Genomic DNA, 25015 nt, shown 5'->3' on the forward strand with positions numbered 1-25015 from the left:
CACCTAACCAAGGCACCTAAAACCTGCATTGTTCACAATATCTTTGCTCTGTGATCTTGTCATTCTAACAACAGAAGTAAAAAGGTTTCAAAGGTGTGTTTCACCTGAGCTCTGGGAAAGTACATCCAAATATTGATTCCACAAGAGGGAATATATGCTGCTTACTTTGCACAGATGTACTAGCTCTTAGAAAATATGTTCGCTTTTTCTTCCAACTCTAAACCATGGATATATTAATCACATTCCTTATGACTATGATTTTTCTTTATTTTTTTAATGTGTTATTATCGCTAGTGAAACTGCTGTTGAGGATCATTTTCTTGAGCCTAGGAAACATTTTATCTATATCATTTAGGACTCTTTATGGTTCAAATAAAAGAAAATCCAATTACAATAGACTTAAACAGTAGTTTAAATTGAAAAACATTTCAGCGCTTAACCCAGAGCTTGAATCTGGCCAGGATCCAGTCTCCCACTGTCCATTTTTGGGGTCAATGTCATTGCTTTTGGGTCTCATCTTATATGGAATCTCCCCTCATGGTCCCAGAGTGGCTGCCCATTATACTCAGGGCTAGCTCTCCTCATTCCTATAGACTAGGAAAAGGGAAGTCTCTTTTCACCAATTCCACAGGCAAAAAAGAGGTGCCCCAGGAAAGGTGTCTTCAAATCTCATTAGTTCTGACAGGGTGATGTGCCTATCCCTGAACCAGCCACTGTGGTCTAGGGGTTGGGATACTCCCAATTTGCTGAAGTCAATCAAGACCACACAGCCAAAATGGGAGTGAGTGAATTCCTCAGGAGAAAATCAGGCAGATAATGGGGAAACAACAAATGATATCCGCTATAGTCTCCTTGAATAATGAGTTCATTAAATCAATAAAATCTCACCATCTGTGGGATCACCATTATAGTAAGCCACAGCAATAATCAAGAATTTCCCAAGGGAGGTCTAGGAAACATAATAGTGGACACAAAAGCAGCTCCCCTGTTCAAAGATCTGTGCTAAGAAGAGGATGGGAAATCCTTACTTTCAAATCACCTAAACTTGTGCTTGATGATTGTTAAGATTTCTTCTAATATTTCATCAAAACAGGATGAAAGCATGGAATAAGAACTTACAAATTTTTGTACATTATACTCCTAAGTCAAACATCACTCACTTTCCCAGTATCATGACTATGGTGACTAGACTGACTCAGGAGGATTCCAACATGAGGCCACACAGCAACAAGAGCCAGTGCTCACGTATGACAGCCTCGGCTCTGGGTCAAAGGCATGCTACAAATACAGTTATCCCTTCCTCTCCCCCACCTCAATCTAAAGAGGAGTTTTTGTGCCAAAGTCTTTCTTGTCCTCTCCCCACAACCAGTTTTGGACGGAGCCATTTAACTTTATTCAACACGTTGCAATAACTTTTAAACTCAAACTGTTCAATACTACCATTCTTGGAAGAGCCCCAGGCTCCTCCTGCTATTTGCCCAGCCTTTTCCCAGCAACTGCCAGGCTCCACATGTCAACAGAAATGAGAATCGAAGTAACATGGTCCCATTCAGACTCAGAGTTGATGCCAAGGCTCTGGGTCAATACAAATGTACAATGTGGGACTGAAAATAAGTAGGATTTGCCCCCAAATGAAATGTGTATGCTCAAAGATGATGTAGCAGTCCAGCTACTCAAAATTGAAATTGTCAGCACTTTTTAACTGGAAATTATCATGGGAAGGAAGAAGACAAGAAAGGAGGAAAGAAAGAAGGGAGAAAAAAGTTCTACCTCATGAGATATCTCATTTTCACTTGTTCTGGTTATAGAAATGAAATAAAAATCATCAGCATTTATCTGGCTTACTATCCATATCTAAATACTATGTGGCATAGGAATCAACTCATTCATGAAAAATGGTCCAAATGCACATTGTTGTTATTTCCTTTGATTAGGATATTCAGTCATGGTCATTCCTGTCCAGTTATCCTAGCTGGTTTAGTGAGTAGTATATTTAGTCACTGAAAACTTGGACTAACTCAGCAGGCTCATTGTCCCCCATCATGTGCATGGCACTGCATTTTGTGGGTGAGTTGAAGGGAAGTGGGAGGCACAAAGAAATAGACATGATCTTAATTTCAGGTTACCAAGAGGCTGAAATTTCAGATCTACATTAAAATACAAATAAAATAAAATTTGAGAAGTAAAAAATATTTGTACAACTATAACATTTACGTGTACATGTGTGAATGCACACCCACACACACACATTTTGTGGACATGTTAAAACCAAGATAAAAGTCTTTGGTTTTATATACCTTAAGGAGATCTATAAACAAAGTAAATTAGACATAATACAAATTATCATTGTATACAGTCTCAACACCATGGATGTGTCAAGTCTTCACACTTTGAGATACTTTCATTTTCAGAATTCACTATATTCCATCTGCAAGAATTGTTTATGCCAGCCAGTTTAAAAAACTGACACGTTGCAGTGGAATTCTAAGGAGTAAAACAAAGAAACGTCAAGAGTTTGATCGTGTGTCTTTGACTATTTGGATACAGGTGGGAATCCTCAAGTGAACAGATAAAGAGGGCAGGGATGATACACAGGGTATAATTAGGAAATGCCAAATAAGCAGAGAAGGATAATGTGAAAATACAGTAATTGGGAATGTGTCTGTATTAGATATGTGGAAGTTTCCCTAATTTCTAATATGTGATAAAAGTATTCTAATTTTGAAGTTGTATAAATTTGTAGTTGAAGCTTACATTTTAAATTTGTATTCTCTTTGTTGCTCTGCCCTAGAAAATACACAAAGAGTGGCAGTGCTCCGGCAGTGACAGGAGAGCTGGAGGGAAAACAGCAAGAGTCAATGCAGCGATGTCTCATCTTGTCCTTACCACTGATTCTTCAGCTCCACTTGGTTTATTCATGTCAATAGCTCCAATAATCAGCAACTCTGTAATTTCTCTATTTTTATTTATTTATTTATTTTTTGGTGAGGAAGATTTGCCCAGAGCTAACACCTGTGCCAATCTTCCTCTATTTTGTATGTGGGATGCCTCCACAGCACAGCTGATGAGTGGCATAGGTCCACACCCAGGGGTCTGAACCCATGAACCCAGGCACTGTATTGGAGGATATGGAACTTTAACCACTTGGCCATGGGGCTAGCCCCAGTAACTTTGTAAATTAGAAAAAAATTTCTAAACTACTGAAAAGTGGAAAAGAATAGTACAAAAAACTCTCCTATATCCATCACCTAAATTCAACTAGTTTTACCATTTGCAGTAGTGACTCTCACTCACTTGCTCTCTCTATAGAGAACATACACTTTTTTAAAAATCAGCATATATTAATCTATTAATTCCTTTTTTATTTCACTGAATTAATAACAGTAAAAAAAAAAAAAGGAACTCATACTTAATTTTTACTCTTCTCTTTTCTTACCATTCACCCATCTTTAGTAAGTTTGGCTCTTCCACCTCCTGAATGGTTATAAATCCGTGTCTTCCTGTCTGTTTGCACACCACTACCCTGGTTCAAGCCCCCATTGTTTCAAACTGTGTCAGCGCAACAGTCTCCTGTATAATGGTCTTCCTGCCTCTAATGTTTCCTTCCTCTGATCCATCTTCTGTTTGCATAGTTGTGCTTCTGAAATGAATAATTGCTTCACTGCCCCAACATCTATAGAATAAAGTCCAGAGTCTGTTAGGCATCTTGTAAATAGCCTTCCTTTCCATTTCCACTCTCTGCTTCTGGCCTCCAAGTCCCCCTTTCTTCAGCCACAGCAATCCTATTGCCATTTTGCAAGGAATTTTCCAAGTCCTCTGTCTCAAATGACCTTCCTCTTTGTTTTTATTGGGTAAAATCTCACTCAGCGTTCAAAATCCCACTCCTGCGTAGTCTTCTTTGATTCTGCCAAGCTGCTGGATTCCTTCCCTATGCTCCTGAAACATTTTAACACTGCATTGTAATCATTTATTTTCAAATCTGTTCCCTTCGATAGACTTTCCTCCACTCTGCCTTACACATGGGACACTGGACAGTTTCCTGTTGTTGTTTCTACCTACAAAATGCGACACTTAATATTTTCTAATCATCTGATTTTAGCAATTTATCAGAAGTAGAGAGAAACATACCTTTAACACTTGAAAGAAAAGACATCAGACCTTGTTTTTCATTAGTTCTCCCAGTTTCTATATGTGCTTTTGTACTATTAGCTGTTGCTTCTGAGAATCTCAAAGCCATTTTCTCAAGTGTTTTGGCATCTATATGGATGGAATTTGACCAGCGATCAAAAACCAGTGACTGTGGTTTGTGTTGCTAACAAGGAAGATCCCAAAACAAGTAAGATCCCCAAATTAAGTAACATATAATGTCCAATAATTAAATTTCAGCCCAAAGTGAGAAAAGCGAAGTTCAAGGAACGGAAAGCATAAAGCTTACAAGAAGCAGATTTTTCATAAGCTGCTAATGTGGGAGCCAGCACCCAAGTTTATGTGTCTAAAATTATATTATCTCATCTTAATTAGCTCTCCATTAGATAATATGATTTTTCTTTTATCTGTGCTCCTGACCTTGGCTTCACATTCAGGCCTTCGATTTCCTCCCAGGAAAGGCTTAAAATCTAGGGCCACCCACAGAAACTGAATGCAGATGTATAGTAGAATACTGGTATTATTAGAAAACTGCTAAGAATAGCTTCTTTGTAAGGTTTTGTCGCCAATTTTTTTCTTCCTATTTTTTCCTGCACATCTACAGGAAACATTCCTCCTCTCCTCATTCGCCAGTTCATGGCTTTACCTTCCATCCTTATCTATTATTTCCAACGGCTTCTGAACTGTGTGTGTAGAGGGCCACTCTAGCCCACGAAACATCCAGAAAATAACCATGTTGGTTTTGCCAAGCCATAACAGTGGGACTCAGACAATTTCCTGTAAGTAAAAACTTTTGGGAGGAGTATTCTTTGGCCTAGATATAGCCTTCTCTCCCTCTCGCCATCCCTCTAGCAATAGCCAATTACTAAACTCTTATCACCTACCCCAAATACACACGCACCCTAATTCAATACAAGGTTCAAGGAAATCCTGGCACATTGCTCTTCACTACTCACTAAATCCACCTTACAATATCAACCTGGACTCTAGCCTTAAGGGGAGCCACTGTGAATTATAACTCTCAGCCACTCGGATTATGGAAAATTCTGTCTCCCACAGTCTAGAGCTGACATGTGAGCACCATTATAAACCTTCTACTTGCCTAGCCAGTGTCTGTCTCTCCCTGGTACATTGCAACCGAATTGTGTTACTTAGAGATTCTGCACTATTTTGGGAGACATCACGATGGAAGGGTCTCTTGTCCCAGGGCCTGAGTTTGCAGGGTGTGGAGGCCCAGAGCACCTTTTAGAGAGGTGGATTGCCAGAGAGAAGCTACATGTCTCACTGCAGAAGAGCAGGGTCACCGGCCTAGTCTCCCAAACTCTGAGAGGGAAAGCAGCTGGGCCAGTGCCAGGACTCAAAGAAGACCAAAGGCTGAGAGAACCCTGTGTTTCTTGGAGTAAACAAGTTACCATGCTTTCCCCACTGAGTTCCAGTAAGAATCCAGAGTGGGCTTGCACCTTCTGCCCAACAATATCATAAAACTGCCCCCATAATTATACTAGAGAAAAAACCAACAACAACTGACTATCCCAGTGGCCCATCCCACCTCATCCCACACCCTGGAAATTGCTTGCTCAACAAATATCATCAGCACCAAGATCACATCGCAACTTGTACACTTTCGTGTTTGTTTGTGTTTGCTCTATATACATATAAAAATGAAATTTGACATTTGCATGGAGAATAAGAGCTGTTAAAAACTGTCATGCCACTTGATTATAACGCCAAAAAGGAATAAATTCAGCTCAGAATCCCTGAGCTATTCCCTGTATATAGTTTACGCCTTTTTCAAAAACTCAAATTTATTGCCTGATTTCCCTTTTATCACTGCAAACCATTTGCATTCAAGATGCTGAATCAACGCATCAGCATTGGGAAACAGTATTTCATTTTAACTCAATTAGATTATTTCACTGGAAGGAAACTGTATCTTGTCTATCCAGTTGAGAGAGGTTTGGGTTTAACGATTATTGCCTCTTTAAACTCTATTTTTTTATTGAAAATTCTTTGAAACAAATTATCAAGTAGCTTATTGACTATCTTCAACATTTAGAAAATCATGTCTAGGTGAGGAAAGTAGCTTCTTCTTTATCATAAACAACCCACCTTTTAATCATAACTGTCCAATAGTCACCGACAGTGATAATATATGGTGGCTGTTTAACATCTTGTCTTATTAGGCAGTCAGTGAAATGTGGGCTTTTCCCTAATGTCTGCATCGCTTCATTCCTGACCTCTGCACTATCAAAATTTAGTGTACTGCACCCACAGAAAAGGCATTCTCATTGATTTTGGTGTTAAAGGAAAATAAAATGAGTCCTATGAGGAAAGTAACTTAAAAGATAAAGTTTGGATTTTTGAGAATTACAGTGAGGAAAAGATAAAACCCCACCGGTAGCTAGCTAGCAGAGTGCTGGAAAATAGGAAAAGGGTTATTTAGCTCTCAAAACACAATAGTTCGTAACCTCAGTCTAATCATGAGGGAAACATCAGACACATCCAGCTTTGAGGTACTCTTCAAGCTGTCAGGGTCAGGAGAGATAAAAGAAGATCGAGGAATTGTCACAGATTGGAGGAGGCTAAAGAGATACCATAACTAAGTGCAGTGTGGTGTCCTAAATTGGATTCTAGAACAGAAACAGGGCATAGGTGGGAAAAAAAGAGGGAGGGGAACACGAATAAAGTCTGAGATTTATTTGATAACATTGTACCACTATTAATTTCTCAGTTTTGGTAGGTGTACCATGGTTATGTATGATGTTACATTAAAGGAAGCGGGGCAGAGGATATCTGAGAACACTCTGTCCTAACTTTGCAATTCTTCTGTAAATCTAACTTTATTTCAAAATACAGAGTTTAAGAAATAACATAAGTATTAGGACATGCCAACATTTCTCCCAGCAGCTGCATTGTTCTTCTAAGGCCATTTAAGTTAAGACTAAAACACCTGATCTATATTTACGAAGTTCCACCACCACCGCCATCCCCCACACCCCGCCAAGTTAATCTGTGCACCTACCATACCCAAGGCAGCGATTTTAATTGCATTATATGTTTTTAATATTCTTTGCAGATTCTGTAATTAAAATTGCCTGTCCCCTTCAGTTTATCTAATCCACTTAGCTAATAAGATACCAATTCCTAGCCAAATCTCTATGTCTATTTTGTTGGCAAAGAGCATTTCCTTCTCCCTAATGTCTCCTTTAAAAGTTGATGGTTATCCCAATGAGAGTTATTTGGACCTAAATCTTACCTAGATGTCTTGCAACTTCTGAGCATAAACAACACCCAGATGAACTTGTAAAAGGGACGTAGCCTGTGCAGCCTCTTCAGTAACCCATCATTGCTCAACTGTTCTAGCTCACTAGGAAAAAGCATTACTAAGAAGATATCCTTCAAAAGCCATCCCAAGTCTTTTTCTCTTCTCTATAAGGGTGCGCTGTGTACATGACACAAAAGAAAACAAAGTTCCATATTCAATAAGTCTGGCCTGTTTTGTTTTTATTAGGCATATTTCAACTTCATCAAGAATCTGCACAAAGGGAAAGCAAATGCAAAAGTAGAAAGAAAGTAAAACATGGAGCTACTGCAACCCTGTCAATTATGTGAGCCTTCAATTAATTGACCAGATAGATTTAGCATAGGTTTGTTATACTTATTATATGATCTCAGGATCTTGAATTTCAACTAGGATCACAAACAGGAGAAATTGAGCAGAGCATCTTGTCATCGGTAATCTCTAAAATCTCACCTCCCACAATACCCTTTCAAATATAAAACAACCAACCCCCAGCCTTACGGGGTGGATCCTAGACTTTCCCACCATTGCCCACGCTGGATGTTCTCTTGGGTGGCACTGCCTGTTATCCTATTCCCCCTCTTCAGTCCAACCATTTCCTTCATTAGTCTGCACAAATTACCCCAGCCAAAACTATTCTTATTGTGCTTCAAGTTGCTATGGCCTATCTCCTTCTAAATATGTTGTAAGAAAAGAAAGGTAAAATTGGTCAATTTTTACTCAAAAGTGTCACTTGATTGTGCTATGATTTCTTTCCTGAAAGTTCCATTTTGCCATCTACTTTTTATTCCCCCTATAAAATATCTGAATAATTTTGGTAATAATCCTTTAGCACTGTGGTTAAGTTTCTTAACCTTCAAGAGCCTCAATTCCTCATCTGGATCTAAACTGGGAATAATAAAACCTACCTAATAAGGTTTGTATGGTATGTGCTTAGCAGAGTACCCAGCACACAGCCAAAACTAAATACGGATTAGTGGTGGTCATTGTCATTGGTACTAATGTTTTAATTGAATTTCAGACTCTTGACTAAAAGAACTCAAACCTTACTTTCATCTTTCAATAAAATAGATGTCAACCTCCATTTGAGAGTATTTAGAATGCATGACCTACTTTCCTTCTCATCACAAATCTCATGAAATGATAGTAAATTTATTTTTTAAAAGAATAAATGACGGAAAACAAAAAATCCTTTCAGCAAAGAAAGAAATTTGGAGAAATTCTTACAACACGGAAAAGAGATGAAATCTGACTGATAAATATAATTGAAGAAACCACCGCCCAAAATTGACACAAGAGAACGTAACCCAGCAAGCACAATTCCAGAGACGCTTTAGTTCATATACGCAGTCACAGAAACCAAGGTGGGGCCTGAGACAACATAAGACCCATCACTTAGGGGCTGGCCCAGTGGCGCAGCGGTTAAGTGTGCACTTTCCGCTTCTTGGCGGCCCGGGGTTCACTGGTTCAGATCCCGGGTGTGGACATGGCACTGCTTGGCAAGCCATGCTGTGGTAGGCATCCCACATATAAAATAGAGGAAGATGGGCATGACTGTTAGCTCAGGGCCAGGCTTCCTCAGCAAAAAGAGGAGGACTTGCAGTAGTTAGCTCAGGGCTAATCTTCCTAGAAAGAAAAAAAAAAGACCCATCACTTAAAGAACTACATTTGGAGAAGGCAACCAGCCTCACTCTACCCTTCCATGTTCTGAACGGCAGATGGCAGTAGCATCGCCTCCCACCCAGAGATTAAACCCTCAGAGCCATTTGTGAAAAAGATTCAACCCACCTGGAGAAGCAAGTGGCCTCAGTGTTGGGACTAGAGAGAGAGAAGCAGGGACTGGCCTGCCTGAACCAACTAGGACTCTCTGAAGCAGTTGTCCTGTCTCAGGAGATTCACCTGGTATGTCCTGGGGCCACAGACGAGAGGGCTGGGGAGCGCCCAAATCTAGAGGTTAAGCCTCCTGGACCCCTGCCTCGGACTTCACATTCCAGGCCTCCCCCACAATTAATTACAAGAGGGAAACTCCTGTCGCCAGAACCTACATTCAGTGACAAGCAAACAAGGATTGCCGATAAGAAACAGGAACAATATGCCCAAATATTTGAGGAAAATCAACACCTGCAAGAGAGGCCCCAAAGCCAACAAAAAGGAGAACTAGAACTTAAAGAGTCAGAGTTCATAAACAGAAGAATACAAAGATAAATTCATTTTGTATCCTCAGAGAGAGTCAAAACAAATCTCATTCAAAATCAGAGGAAGCAGCTATAAAGAAAAATAATTAATATTTTTGAAAATTAAAAATCTGGTTGAAATTTTAAAAAATGCAACAGACAAGCTGAAAAGCAGAGCTGAACTAGACAAAGCTTAAATAGTGAGCTGGAAGACTGAGCAGAAAGATTCTTCCAGAAGGCACGCAAAAGATGGAAAGTATGCTTGAGTAGTCATATAAATTGCTAAAGAGATCTCTGTCTTACGTATCTATAGAGAATAGAGATGCTGCAAGGAAAAAGAAAGCAAAGGAAAATCACAGAATTTAGTTTTCACAGTCAAACAGGGGAAAACCCGGAGATTGTAAAATACATAACTTTTGGCCAAAGGAAAAATTGGATTTGTTTTCAGAAAATATGCTTTTAAGTAGCTTGAGGAAAGCAGGCTGTTAAATAGAATCCCATCCAGGTTACAAGCTGTCTTTATGTCGAATAGAGTAAAACATACACACATCCAATTCTAGCAGCCACTGAAGTAAAATACAAACAGAATTAAATAAGGAAAGGAGACATATGTGAGGTGCGTGTGCCTAGTTGGAGCTCAAGATCTGAGTTTCATTCCAAATCCGAATATTATATTATAACAGAAGGTAAACAGATGTATCTTCAGAAATCAAAACCTTAAGATTTTTTTTCAGTGGATGCCAATTATGAGCCACTACGTGATGGATTCACTCCTCCAATGACAATATTCTTCCTTCTCCTGACACCTGTGAACAACCTTACCTGCATCTTCTTCCACTCCATGTCTCCTCCTCTCTCAAGACAAGGTGAATCCCTCTTGCCGAAAGCTAATCTTCCTCTTTGACATTCTTGACTACTCTCTCATCTCAGGCTTCCGAGATACCAGCTCCTGGTTTTCCTCCCACTGTGATGACCACGCTCAGTCTTTTCACAGGCTCCTCTTCTTCTACCTTTCCTCAGTATTAGGCATTGCCCAGAGTTCAACGCTCAGTTCTCATCTCTCCCATCTAAATACCCCAGAACATCAACTAACACTTGTAGACATGTGACGACTAAAGCTGTGGAAACACAAGTGTCCAGCCACCACAGACATCAGATAGAAAACATTGTCCTATGGGGAACGAGAATTCTATGTTTTCCTTACTAATATTTATTTGTAGCCACAGATGTGACTTACAAAAGGGCAATGGAGTAGCCCTTTGGCATAATTAAGAGTTTGATAGTCTCTTATCATCACAGTCCAGATAATAGTTGGCAGAGAAGTTAACAAAAACCTTGCTATTGCTGCTTTACAAAATCTCAATTTAGTCTATTAACACATTGTTTTCTGATACCCTATTGAAGTATATGATTCTATTTTGTATTCTACTTGATAATCTGTATTTTATTCTTATTTTAGAAAGACATCAAAGGTAGATTTTGGATATCAAAATAGACTAGAATTTTTATTAGGAAAAAATCAAATGATTGTAACTTTAACCATTTTGTTATATAGAATATGTCCATCATGGATTTTATAAACAAAAAATAATATTTAAAAATGAAATTAAATCGTAACTCAAAAACAAAGACTGAGTAATATGACTCTTGAATGTTCTAACACTCAGTTCTTTAGAGCATCATTCCTAGGATCTGTGATTACCTCTCAGTATATACCTAACTGTTTTGAAGTTCTGTGTCATTTCCTAGTTTGTTGTTGTTGTTGTTGTTTTTAAAGATTTTATTTTTTTCCTTTTTCTCCCCAAAGGCCCCTGGTACGTAGTTGTATATTCTATGTTGTGGGTCCTTCTAGTTGTGACATGTGGGATGCTGCCTCAGCGTGGTTTGATGAGCAGTGCCATGTCCACGCCCAGGATTCGAACCAACGAAACACTGGGCCGCCTGCAGTGGAGCGCGCAAACTTAACCACTCGGCCATGGGGCCAGCCCCTCATTTCTTAGTTTTTCACAGTAATGACTGTTTCTAATAAATCTTTACCCCCCAGCACCTAGCACTGACATACGGTAAATGACCCCTCACATGTCATAGAAACTTAAGTGTTTGTGGAACAACACTGAAATGGGAAGGTGCCCCGCACTTCAAAAAGCAAGGCAACACAGTCTATGAATTCAGATATATATGGATTCCATTCTGGTTTTGCCTCTTATGGGAATTAGGGCAACTCCCTGTTTTTCTCAACTAAAATAAAAATCACAATGGCAACGTGTATATTCTAAAGTAATTATGAAGATTAAATAACACGTGATTTGGTAGCAAAAGACCAAATGAAGTCACATTATCATAAACCCAATATTATGTGATTTTTTTTGTTGTTGAGGTTATGATAGTTTACAACATTGTGAAATTTCAGTTGTACATTATTATTTGTCAATCTTCTTATAGGTGCACCCTTTCACCCTTTGTGCTCACCCCTTTGTGCCCCCCTGGTAACTACTAAATAGTTCTCTTTGTCCATGTGACGGTTTATCTTCCACATATGAGTGAAATCATACAGTGTTTTTCTTGTGCCCACCCCCCACTTTCCCCTGGTAGCCACTAATCTGTTCTCTTTGTCTGCATGTTTAACTTCCACATATGAGTGGAGTCCTAAGAGATTGTCTTTCTCTATCTGGCTTATTTCACTGAACATAATACCCTCAAGGTCCATCCATGTTGCTGTGAATGGGACTATTTTGTCATTTTTTATGGCTGAGTAGTATTCCGTTGTATATATATACCATATCTTCTTTATCCAGTCATCAGTCAATGGGCATTTAGGTTGCTTCCACATCTTGGCTATTGTGAATAATTCTGCAATGAACATAGGGCTGCATAAGTCTCTGAATTGCTGACTTCAAGTTCTTCGGATAGATATAGTAGTGGGATGACTGGATCATTTGGTATTCTATTTTGAGTTTTTTGAGAAATCTCCATACTGTTTTTCATAGTGGCTGAACCAATTTGCATTCCCTTCAGCAGAGTATGAGGGTTCCCTTTTCTCCACGACCTCTCCAACATTTGTTATTTTTTGTCTTGATTATTATAGATATTCTAAGGTATAAGGTGATATCTTAGTGTAGTTTTGATCTGCAACTCCTTGATTATAAATGATGTTGAGCACCTTTTCATGTGCCTATTGGCCATCTGTATATCTTCTTTGGAGAAATGTCTCTTCATATTCTCTGCCCATTTTTTGATCGGGTTGTTTGATTTTTTTGTTGTTGTTGAGTTGTGTGAGTTCTTTATGTATTATGGAGATTAACCCTTTGTGGGATATATGATTTACAAATATTTTTCACCAGTTGGGGGGTTGTCTTTTTGTTACAATCCTGGTTTCCCTTGCCTTGTAGAAGCTCTTTAGTCTGATGAAGCCCCACTTGTTCGTTTTTTCTTTTGTTTTCCTTGTCCAAGAAAACATGGTGTCCGAAAAGATTCTTTTAAGACCAGTGTCAAGGAGTGTACTGCCTATATTTTCTTCAAGAAGTTTTATGGTTTCAGGTCTTACCTTCAAGTCTTTGATCCATTTTGAGTTTATTTTTCTGAATGGTGTAAGAGAATGGTCCACTTTCCTTCTTTTACATGTGGCTGTCCAGTTTTCCCAACACCATTTATTGAAGAGAATTTCCTTTCTCCATTGTATGTTGTCAGCTCCTTTGTTGATTACCTGTTCGTAGATGTGTGGTTTTATTTCTGGGCTTTCAATTCTGTTCCATCAATATCTGTGCCTGTTTTTGTACCAGTACCATGCTGTTTTGATTACTATAGCTTTCCAGTCTATTTTGAAGTCAGGGATTGTGATGTCTCCAGCTATGTTCTTTTTTCTCACGATTTGCCTTAGCAATTTAGGGCCTTTTTTGCCCCATATGAATTTTAGGATCCTTTGTTCTATTTTTCCATGAAGAATGTCATTGGGATTCTGATGAGGATTGCTTTGAATCTGTAGATTGCTTTAGGTAATATGGACATTTTAACTGTGTTTATTCTTGCAATCCATGAGCATGGAATATCTTTCCATTCCTCTATGTTGTCATCAGTATCTTTCAGAAAAGTCTTGTAGTTTTCATTGTATATGTCTTTTCACTTCCTTGGTTAAATTTATTCCAAAATATTTTATTCTTTTGTTGCAATTGTGAATGGGATTGTGTTCTAGAGTTCTCTTTCTGGTGGTTCATTATTAGAGTATAGAAATACAGCAGATTTCTGCTTGTGTAAGTTGATTTTGTACCCTGCAACTTTGCTGTAATTGTTGACTATATCTAGTAGCTTTCTGATGGATTTTTTTAGGGTTTTCTATATATAAAATCATGTCATCTGCAAACAGCAAGAATTTCACATCTTCATTGCCTATTTGGATTCCTTTTATTTCTTTTTCTTACATAATTGCTCTGGCCCAAACCTCCAGTACTATGGTAAATAAAAGTGGTGACAGTGGGTACCCTTGTCTTGTTCCTGTTCTCAGAGGGATGGCTTTCAGTTTTTCCCCATTGAGTATGATGTTGGCTGTGGGTTTGTCATACATGGCCTTTATTATGTTGAGGTACTTTCTTTGTATACCCGTTTTATTCAGTGTTTTTATCATAAATGGATGTTGGATCTTGTTGGTGGCTTTCTCTGCATCTATTGAGATGATCATGTGGTTTTTGTTCCTCATTTTGTTAAGGTGGTGTATCACATTGATTGACTTGTGGGTGTTGAACCGTCCCTGTGTCCCTGGTATAAATCCCACTTGATCATGGTGTATGATGTTTTTAATGTATTGCTGTATTCCGTTTGCCAGTATTTTGTTGAGGATTCTTGCATCTACATTCATCAGCAATATTGGCCTGTAATTTTCCTTCTTTGTATTGTCCTTGTCTGGCTTTGGTATCAGGGTGATGTTGGCCTCATAGAATGTGTTAGGAAGTGTTCCACCTTCCTCAATTTTCTGGAATAGTTTGAGAAGGATAGGTATTAAATCTCCTTTGAATGTTTGGTAGAATTCTCCAGAGAAGCTGTCTCTCCTGAGCTTTTATTTTTGGGGTGGGTTTTGATTACTATTTCAATCTCTTTACTTGTGGCTAGTCTATTCAGATTCTCTATTTCTTCTGGATTCAGTTTTGAGAGGTTGTAGAGTCTAAGAATTTATCCATTTCTTCTAGGTTGCCCAATTTGTTGGCATATAGTTTTTCATAGTAATCTCTTACAATCTTTCATACTTCTGTGGTATCTGTTGTAATTACTCCTCTTTCATTTCTAATTTTATTTATTTGAGTCTTCTCTCTTTTTTTCTTAGTGAGCCTGTCTAAGGGTTTGTCAATTTTGTTTATTTTCTCAAAGAACCAGCTCTTTGTTTCATTGACCCTTTCTACTGTCTTTTTTGTTTCAATTTCACTTATTTCTGCTCTAGTTTTTATTATTTCCCTCCTTCTACTGACTTTTGGCTTTGTTTGTTGTTCTTTTTCTAATTTGGTTAGGTGTAGTTTGAGATTACTTATTCGACATTTTTCTTGTTTGTTGAGGTGAGCCTGTATTGCAATGAATTTCCCTCTTAGGACCACTTTTGCTGAGTCCCAAATAAGTTCGTATGGTGTGTTTTCATTTTATTTGTCTCCAGATAATATTTGATTTCTCCTTTGATTTCTTCAATGACCCATTGGTCATTTAGTTGCATGTTGTTTAATCTCCACATCTTTGCCCCTTTCCCAGGTTTTTCTTGTAATTGATTTCTAGTTTCATAGCATTATGGTTGGAAAAGATGCTTGATATTATTTCAATCCTCTTAAATTTATTGAGGCTTCCTTTGTTTCCCAACATACAGTCTATCCTTGAGAATGTTCCATGCACACTTGAGAAGAATGTGTAATGTGCTGGTTTTGTATGGAGTGTTCTATATATATCTAGTAAGTCCATCTGCTCTGGTTTTTCATTTAATTCTACAATTTCCATGTTGACTTTCTCTCTAGTTGATCTATCCATTGGTGTAAGTGGGGTGTTGAGGTCCCCTACTATTGTATTGTTGTTAATGTCTCCTTTTAGGTTTGTTAATAATTGCTTTACGTACTTTGGTGCTACCATGTTGGGTGCATATATAAGTGTTATGTCTTCTTGGTGGAGTGTCCCTTTTATCATTATATACTACCCCTCTTTGTCTCTCTTTACCTGTTTTGTTTCATCATACTACTTTTTCTGATATAAGTATGGTGACACTTGCTTCCTTTTGTTCACCATTAGCCTGGAGTATCTTCTTCCATCTCTTCACTCTGAGTCTGTGTTTGTCTTTGGGACTGAGTTGTGTTTCCTGGAGGCAGCATATTCTTGGGTCTTGTTTTTTAATCCATCCTGCCACTCTGTGTCTTTTGATTGGAGAATTCAATCCATTTACAGTTAGAGTGATTATCGATATGTGAGGACTAATGCAGCCATTTTATCACTCATTTTCTGGTTCTCCTGTATCTCTTTTGTTTTTCATCCTGTGTATTTCAGGCTACCAATTCAGTTAGGTAGTTTTCTATCCTGGTTTTCTTAGTTTTCTCCTTATTTATAATTTGTGTCTCTGTTGTAATTATTTGTTTAGTGGTTACCAGGTGGTTTGCATAAAAAATCTCATAGATGAGATAATCCATTTTCTGATAGACTCTTATTTCCTTAGACTAAGCTGGTTCCACCCCCTTCCTCTTCTCCTTCTAAGTTGTTATTGTCACTTCTTATTTCATCTTGTGTTGTGAGTTTGTGGTTAAAATGACAAGATTATATTTATTCTTGGTGTTTTTCTTCCATTTATCTTTAATGTTATAATTAAGCTAAGCGCTTCTGATGGAGAGGTGCAATTTTATGATTTTGTCTATCAACTTATATCCTTGCTCAGGGTTTGCAACCCCTTTCCTTCCCCCCCCCCCAGGTCTTCTTGAGGATTTCTTGTGGTGGGGGGGGGGGGTCTTGTGGCAATGAACTCCCTTAACTTTTGTTTATCTGGGAAAGTTTTTATGTCTCCATCATATTTGAAGGATATTTTCGCTGGATGGAGTATTCTTGGCTGAAATTTTCTGTCTTTCAGAATCTTGAATATATCATTCCCCTCTCTCCTAGCACGTAAGGTTTCTGCTGAGAAATCTGCTTAAAGCCTGTTAGGGGTTCCTTTGTAAGTTATTCTCTTCTGCCTTGCTGACCTTAATATTTTTCCTTTGTCATTGACTTTTCCCGCTTTACTACTATATGCCTTGGAGTGGGTCTTTTTACATTGACAAAGTTTGGAGATCTATTGGCTTATGTCACATGGATTTCCACCTCCCTCCCCAGGTTTGGGAAGTTCTCAGCTATTATTTCTTTGAACAAGCTTTTTACTCCATTCTCCTTCTCTTTTCCCTCTGGGATACTTATAATCCTTATGTTGCATTTCCTAATTGAGTTGGATATTTCTTGGAGAGTTTCTTTATTTCTTTTTAGTCTTCATTCTCTCTCCTCCTCTATCTGAAGCATTTCTATATTCCTGTCCTCCAGACTGATAATTCTGTCCTCCGTATTATCAGCACTACTGTTTGGAGAGTCCAGATTTTTCTTTATCTCATCCATTGTTTTTCATCCCCAACATTTCTCATTGGTTCTTCTGTATAGTTTCAAGCTCTTTTTTGATGCAGTTCCTGAACTCGTTGAGTTGTCTATCTGTATTCTCTTTTAACTCATTGAGTTTTTTAATGATAGCTATTTTGAATTCTTTGTCATTTAGGTTATAGACGTCTGTGTCTTCAGGGTTGATTTTTGGGAACTTGTTATTTTCTTTCTGTTCTGGAGATTTAATATATTTTTTCATAATGCATGATGGTGTATATTTGTGCCTATGCATAGAGATAGAATTTGGTTACAGCTTCCACTTGCTGCCTCTTGGGGCAGGGATCAGGAGCTGAGTAATCTGCATCCACCAGGATCCCTGTCAACTGTTCCTGACTGAGCCTGGTCCACTCCTCGGGATTGCAGTGGCCCTGTGGGGTCTCCAGTCAACTGTGGGAACAATCACATGGGACTCCAGGTCACTGCTGTCTGTTCCCACAGACCCACCTAGACACACTACCCTCTTAGGAACTGCAACAGTGTTATGAGCTTTCAAGGCAGCCAGGAGCTTGTTCACCCAGACTCACAGGTCTGCCACCATCTAGTCCTAGGTTGTACCAGCTGTTGTGTTGGTGAGTGTGGCCTCCCACTCACCACTCCCTTTACCACTCCCTGGAACTGTGGTGGGATTGTGGACTCTCCCACTCGTCAAAAGAGTGACCACACAGGGATTCAGGGCTGCTGTAACCTGCTGCCACAGTCCTGCCAGTCATACTGCCCCTTAGGGGCTGCTGTGATACTGTGGATGTTTGCAGTAGCTGGGAGCACTTTCACCCAGGCTGCAGATATACCACCAGCTGTTCCTAGGTCACACTAGCCTTTGAGCTTGGTGGATGAGGCCTCCCCACTGGGACAGACCCCGAGTCACTCCCTGGGACAGCAGTAGGACTGTGGACTTTTCCACTGGACCTAGGAGCGATTGTGCTAGGGCTCAGGGTTATCCCCACCCGCTCCCACAGTCCCGCTGGATCTCACTTGCACCTTCAGGTCCACAGCAAAGCCAAGGGCATTTAAAGCAGCTGGAAGTTTGTTTGCCTGGACTCGCAGCGACACTTTGTCTGCTCCCAGGTCACACCAGTCTTTGTGCTTGGTGAGCAGGGCCTCCCCACTGGGTCTGAGCCCGAGTCACTCCCTGGGGTGGTGGTGGGACTGTGGGTTTTCCCACTGGACCAAAAAGCAATCACAGGGGGCTCAGGGCTGCAGTCACTTGTTTCCACAGTCATGTCGAGGTGCACACCCACCTTTGGGGCTGCAGCCGTGTTATGAGTGCTTCAGCCAGGAAAGCAGTTGCTCACAGGTACTGGGCTGAGTGAGGGCCAGAGAGTTCACACCTATCTCCACCTCCTCCCTGGGGGTAGTCCATCCACATTCCAATGTATAGCAGCACAGGTCTCTCAGGCATCCTGAGCTACTGTGTGAGTATCCTCCATTGACAATAAATATCCATTTAGTTGTGGTTCAAATGGGGAGAGACAAAGGGAACGACTCACTCCACCAAGTTGGTGATGTCACATCCTATGTGATTTTTCATCCTGCTTAAATGATGGTTAAAGCCATAAGCAATCATTTTCAATAATAAATGATGAGAAACAAAAGTACTCATAAGTACTTTTGACAATGCAAAACACTGAGTTAACCCTTTTTTTAGGAGAATAAGGATCTTCCATTTCTGGAATTATGTTAGAATAGATACCTTGATAATCCTTCCTGCTACAAAACATCTAGATGACAGATACACTTCAATAATTATCCTTTTAAGTGCATAGTTGAGCTTCCAAGAACATAAGTAGATAAAACTCAGGGGCCAAAAATGAAAAGGGAGCTGAAAAGAGAGTGGTGGATTAGCACTGAAACTGTAGCTGTCCTGGGACATTTGACATTACCTGAAGCCTAATGTTCAGGTTTTTACCAACACACAAACACTGAGAGAATAGAAGACAAAATCTTGGGCACACGAATGTTCAGAGTTGGAAATTAGATCTCCATATAAAGCTTGGGCTCTCAGTTACTACACCTACAATGAAACAGTGAATAAGGGGAAAAAATGTGTCCTATCTGCAAAATGACAAGAAACCGCTCTCAACATAAGCTCTGGATGGAAGAAAAATATCAAAAACCATCTCCACTGAGATTTTTAACAGTGTTGTTGATACCGACCCTGATATCAGTTTCCCCACATTAAACACAGCATACATGAGGTTAAAACCAAAACACTCATTCCCTGCTTACTCTCTGGCTTCCTGGCTCCAGAATCCACTATCCTCCATGGAGACAGACACCGTCAAGGACAAGCACCTGGACCATCTCCTCCCCACAAAGAGATACGGGCTGGTGGGAAAGCTCCGACCAGCAAGGCCATATGCTCCCCCTCCCCTACCTAAAGCCCCAAATAAAAACCCTTCCTTTCAGCTTTTCAGAGAGTTTAGGATTTCAGTGTTAGCTGCCCTCTCTCCTTGCTCAGCGCTGTGCACAAATAAAGTTCCTACTTTCTTCCACCACCCCCGGTGTCAGAGATTGGCTTGCTGTGCAACGGGTGAGCAAACTCACTTCAGATTCGGTAACAATTTGGCGACCCAGATGGGACAATGTCCCAGGTGGACGTCTCACCTGTGGCACACCGGCCTCTGGCTGAAGGCCTCTCTTGGAAGCTGTCCTGCAGCTGCCTGAGCCCCTTGTCTCAGGGACAGCCCCAAGTGGCTGGCTGCTAGCCAGATGTCGTTGGCCCACGGCGCTTTTGCTTTGGTGGTGGAATAAACTAGGTTTAGGACATAGGAAGACGTCTCTTGTAAGTAGCTGGTAGTTTTTGTTTTTGTCTTTGTGTTAACCTTTTCCAACAGGACCGGGCGGAAATAATGAGTACCCTGGCAGCCCTCTGGGCTCCGTTTGTTTTGAAGTCGCCGCGACACCCTGGCCAAATTTTGGTAAGTCCCCCGGGTGTGCACAACCGAGGTCCCTTGTCCTTGCTCATTTGGGAAGATCTGCATAGCGGGTCTTCATTTGTTGGGCACCCACCGAGTGTAGGACACAGACTAAGCTGGGACTGGAAGCACTTTGGTTTTTGGTTTTGGTCTTTGTTTTGGCTTCCGTTTGTGGCCGAGGGTTTTTGGGAATGCGCGCTTGTTTGGTATTTGTTGTTGTTGTCTGTTTGTCTGTCCTTTTAAAAGTGTTAACATGGGAGATTCTGCATTTATTCCACCTGAGAGCCCCTTGGGAAAAAGTTTAGCTGGTGGTCGACCTATAGCTATAAGCCAATGTCTAAAGAGGGATGATTTTCTTTTGTAACACCACGTGGCCACAATACTCTTTAGACTCCGGAGAGAAAAAAAAAAATGGCCAAACGATGGATTCTCAAGTTGGGAAACTTTTTAGAGAGCTCTTATGATCAACAACTGTTTTATTGGTACCTATGAAAAGACCAAATTAAGAGGAAACTATAATGACTAGTCTTAAGAACTTAATCAAACTTGGGATCTCAGCTTCTTGTAGTCTTACAGATGCTAATAAAAATGTTAAGTTAACAAAGAGAAATTAGAAAGAGAAGAGTCATAGGACTCATCTCAATGGGATAAATGGAACAGATATGAATGAAGTTAAAACAAAGGTTTTAATAAAACACTGCCTAAGGTTGGATGGGCTAAAGGGACCCCCCTATTGGCTCCCCAACATTAAAGGACATCAGACAAATCTGTTCTATTTACCCTAGTTTGAAAAATGTAAAAGGTCAGGACGCAAAAATCAGAGTGAGAAACCTGACCAACAATTGTTTGGGGCAACATTTAGGCTACTAAGATTCATAAGACTATAAAGATTAAAGTGTTTAAGCTAATATTATATGAAAAGGTTATGTCAACTTTGCCTGGATGTTTTCTTTGGGAATAAATATTGTGTCTAACTGGGAATGCTTCCGCTGAACAATGTTGTAATACCAAAACTTGTTAAGAGAATTCTAATGTAAGTTATAATTAAAAGTATAAGCGTTAGTAAAACTAAGATAAAGTTTTGTAAAAATTGATATACTTAAACAGGCCAATTTCAGTTCACACAAACTGATGTATGCAATTGGAAAAGCCACCTGCAACAATGGGGAGCCTGTTTTAATCTTTTGAGGCTTCTAAATAAAATTAGAAATACTTTACTGCCTCCTTAAGAGAAAATAATTAAATAATTAAACATGCCAGCAGCCGAACCCAAATCTGCTGCTTTTGTCTACTCTCTTGCTGAGCTTCCCAGCAAGCTGAGCTGAGCTTCAACTCCCCCAAAATTTATGATCTAAAATTGAACAAGTAAAAATAAGTAAACTTTTGAGATAATTTGGAATTGCAACGACCATTATGAAAACCTGTTTCAGAAGAGGATTCAAAATCTCTCATAGTGGAATGCAGTCTTTAATGAATATGCAAAAACTTCTAAGAGACAAAGTTATTTAACATGATATAAAATGATCTTTGATGAATGAAAGCCTGTTTAAGTTTGCTGGTTTCATTTAAAAGGAACATGTCCTCAAAGTTATCAGCATTGGCTACAATGCAGACATACAGCCTGGGTTTACTGGTCAAATGAACTCATGTCATCTATGCTAGAAAATTTATCAGCAAAACTCATAACTCAGTATAATAGCTAATTTTGTTTAATGTCTCACGGAGTTTTTGTAGACGATCTAAATATAATTGTTAAGAACAGGTAAACTAAATAAATGTAAAAAAAAATAAAAGTTTTTGGAAAAACTTTTTAACAATAATTATATGTATAATTATATATAATAATTATATTATGATATACGTACTTAAAACAACTGAAGATAATGCTTCACTGCTGTAATGTCACATGAAGTTTTGAAGAGTAGTTGTTAAAACTGGGTAAAAGTTTTAAGTACAATAATTATGTTTTATAGTCTGCATACTTAAAAACAGCTTCCAAAATCTTTTTGGAAACTTAAATTTTATAGTTTTACTAAGTTAAGTTAAATAATAACAGTTTATTGGGTATCTAGGTCATTTCCACATAAGATAAAATATTAAAGGTTAACTACTAAGCATGTATTTGTCTGCCTTTGGTTTCTTATATCACAGAGACTGAAAAGTGCTTAGGTTATTGATCAACATGTTATATGTATGTTGAGAAACTTTCTATGAGAAAACATATATTTCTAAAAGGTCTGTATACAAAGAAAGTAAAATATATGTTTTCAGTAAAAAGATGTAAAGAATGGAAATATTTTTGTTTCTTGAGTTGAGAAAGATAAATTTGTCCTAAAATGCTGGGACAAATTCTAAATGTAAAAAAGTAACCAAAGGTTTGTAAAAGTAAAGCCCTAAAGAGTTTTATGTATGGTCAAGTTGTCCAGGATTAAAGTAAATCCAATTAAGTAAATAAACCTATATGTCAGAAGTAAACTGGTATAAAATTAAAACTTTATTTCCTCTTTCTTAAAAGGATAATTTTCCTAAATTTTTAATCTGCTCTTTATAAAAAAATTATAAAAAGGCTTTTTTTTTTTTTGACTATTTTAACTCTGTTTCCCCTTGACTGTTTCTGTTGTCACATTGAATAGATACCTGAGCATGGTTTCACAGTGAGCTTTGTTTGCTGTCTGAACAAATGTTTTAAAGCTTTTAATATTTTTGACAAGCTTCCCCCATGACACAAATATTCAAGTATTGAATAAAAGCTTTCTTTTGACCTGGAAGAGGAGAGAAGGTTTCTCTGGGGATTTTCAGAGGGCTCCTGGGACTTCTTGGAGAAATTTGCTCTCTTCCTATAAGAAAAGAATGCTAAACTAATAAGGCTTATTTTGTATGTTAAATTACATGAGAATCGTTGTCAAATAAGTAATGATAAACTTTCTTAAATGGTATTATGTAAATGAATGTTATTGATACAAATATTTTAAAAATTATCTGATCTATTCTGATTGTCAGCTATAATCCTGGTTATTATCTCAAAATGTTGTATATCACAGAGATGGTTAAATGCCTTTGTCAATTACCATTTTTGAATGTTTTGTTATTTATGAACAGTGGCTGTTTTACTTTGATGTTTTGAAAAATATGCTTCATCTTCAGAGAAATTCATGGAAAGGACTCTGACACTCTAGAATACAGGTTTCCAGTAAACGTTCAGATTATAAAACTAAACTGGGTAAAAATTACAGAACTCCAACAGAGAAACTGATGACCTCACAAACTGCTGACAGATTAAGATCAAGAACCAATTACAGAGGACAGAATAAACTGATAGGGATGATTATAATTTTTATGACTTTTTGATTGAGATATTGCTGATTTTTTGATGTTTTGCTTTTTTCAGAGTTAAGAAAACCTTTTTCTCTCTTCTCTTAAAGAACTATGACTTACAACAATTTATAAACAAAATTGAAGCATTTGTTTTTTCCTCCCTATCTGAGCCCCCCAAAACACAAAAACTTCTGATAAGTAAGTATTCTTATTCTTATGGCAATATAGTTGTTTGCATAAGTACAATAAGAATCTGTTCTTCTTTTAACAGGACACAATTGGAAACACTGGTTATATTACCAAGACTTTGACTGGAATATCATATTTTAAAAAAACATACAGGCTTGGATATAACACGACAGCTTTTGAGGAATGAAGGTTGACATTCTGGAATAAAGCCACTTGGAAATATTGGCCTGGTACTGTGCTTATGGGTTCTGTAACCTGGTAAGGTTGAGCAAAGAATGTCGCTCCCTCTGGCAGGTACCAGGAGCCTCAATGTTTTGGGGAACCTCATGAAGAGAGAGATTCACCCAAATCTGCAGGTACTGCAGTCAGAATGTGATACAGGTCCTTTGCTTGGCTTTCCTTGAGAGACCTTTAAAGATAAACCTGAGATTCCTTATAAGGTTCCAGCAAAGCAGATTTAAAAGAGACTATATGATCAATTACTATTCTTGCTGTACTTATGTAAATAATTATGCCAAATTTATTAAAACTAGACATTTTGCAAACCAGTTAGTCTTAATTTTGCTATGTCTAATAAAATTGAGGGTGACTTTAGGGAGGAAGATTATGTTTCAATAGAAACTATAATACATGTTTATAGATATTGAATTTTAATTTTTTTCAATTCTCTTTGAAATTTTTGTTTTACTTCTGTTAACTGGACTGAATCTTGAATTCTTCTAGTCTTCTGAAATATCTGGCTAAAAACCTCCAAACTGACATTTTCAGGGTTTTTTTGGGCCCCATTATTTTCATTTAGAGTCATTGAAAACTAAATCTGCCCTTTTTCCTAAAGCCTTACAAACTGAAGCTGGAAGACCCAAGATAAACTTAAGAGAGATTCATGTCTACTGCTGTGTAAGCCACTCAAAAACCTACCTGAATGCCCAATGATACCATCAGAGACCTTTCAAACTGCAAAAGATTCTTCGACCCTGACTTCTAGAAATCTTGAGTGGCTGCCCCCGGGCTCAGAAACTGGTTTATAATTTGCTCCAATCATTAACTGTGTTTTTCTCTTTTTGTTTCTCTAGAAAAACCTCTTATTAAATACCTGGTTACTCACTTACATGATACAGGCCTAACTTCAGGAGCCCACCAGCATCACTGCCTTATTAAAAGACTGGTTCAATGAGATGAAATGACCTATGCCCCATTTCAGCAGGAAGTAGCTAGATCGGTCGCTGCCCCAAATCCCTCAAGATTGAGGGATGGACATAAAATAGGGGGGAAGTTGATACCGACCCTGATATCAGTTTCCCCACATTAAACACAGCATATATGGGGTTAAAACCAAAACACTCATTCCC

This window comes from Equus asinus, chromosome 2 (genome assembly GCF_041296235.1).
Source record: "Equus asinus isolate D_3611 breed Donkey chromosome 2, EquAss-T2T_v2, whole genome shotgun sequence".
In the NCBI taxonomy this organism is placed as follows: Eukaryota; Metazoa; Chordata; class Mammalia; order Perissodactyla; family Equidae; genus Equus; species Equus asinus.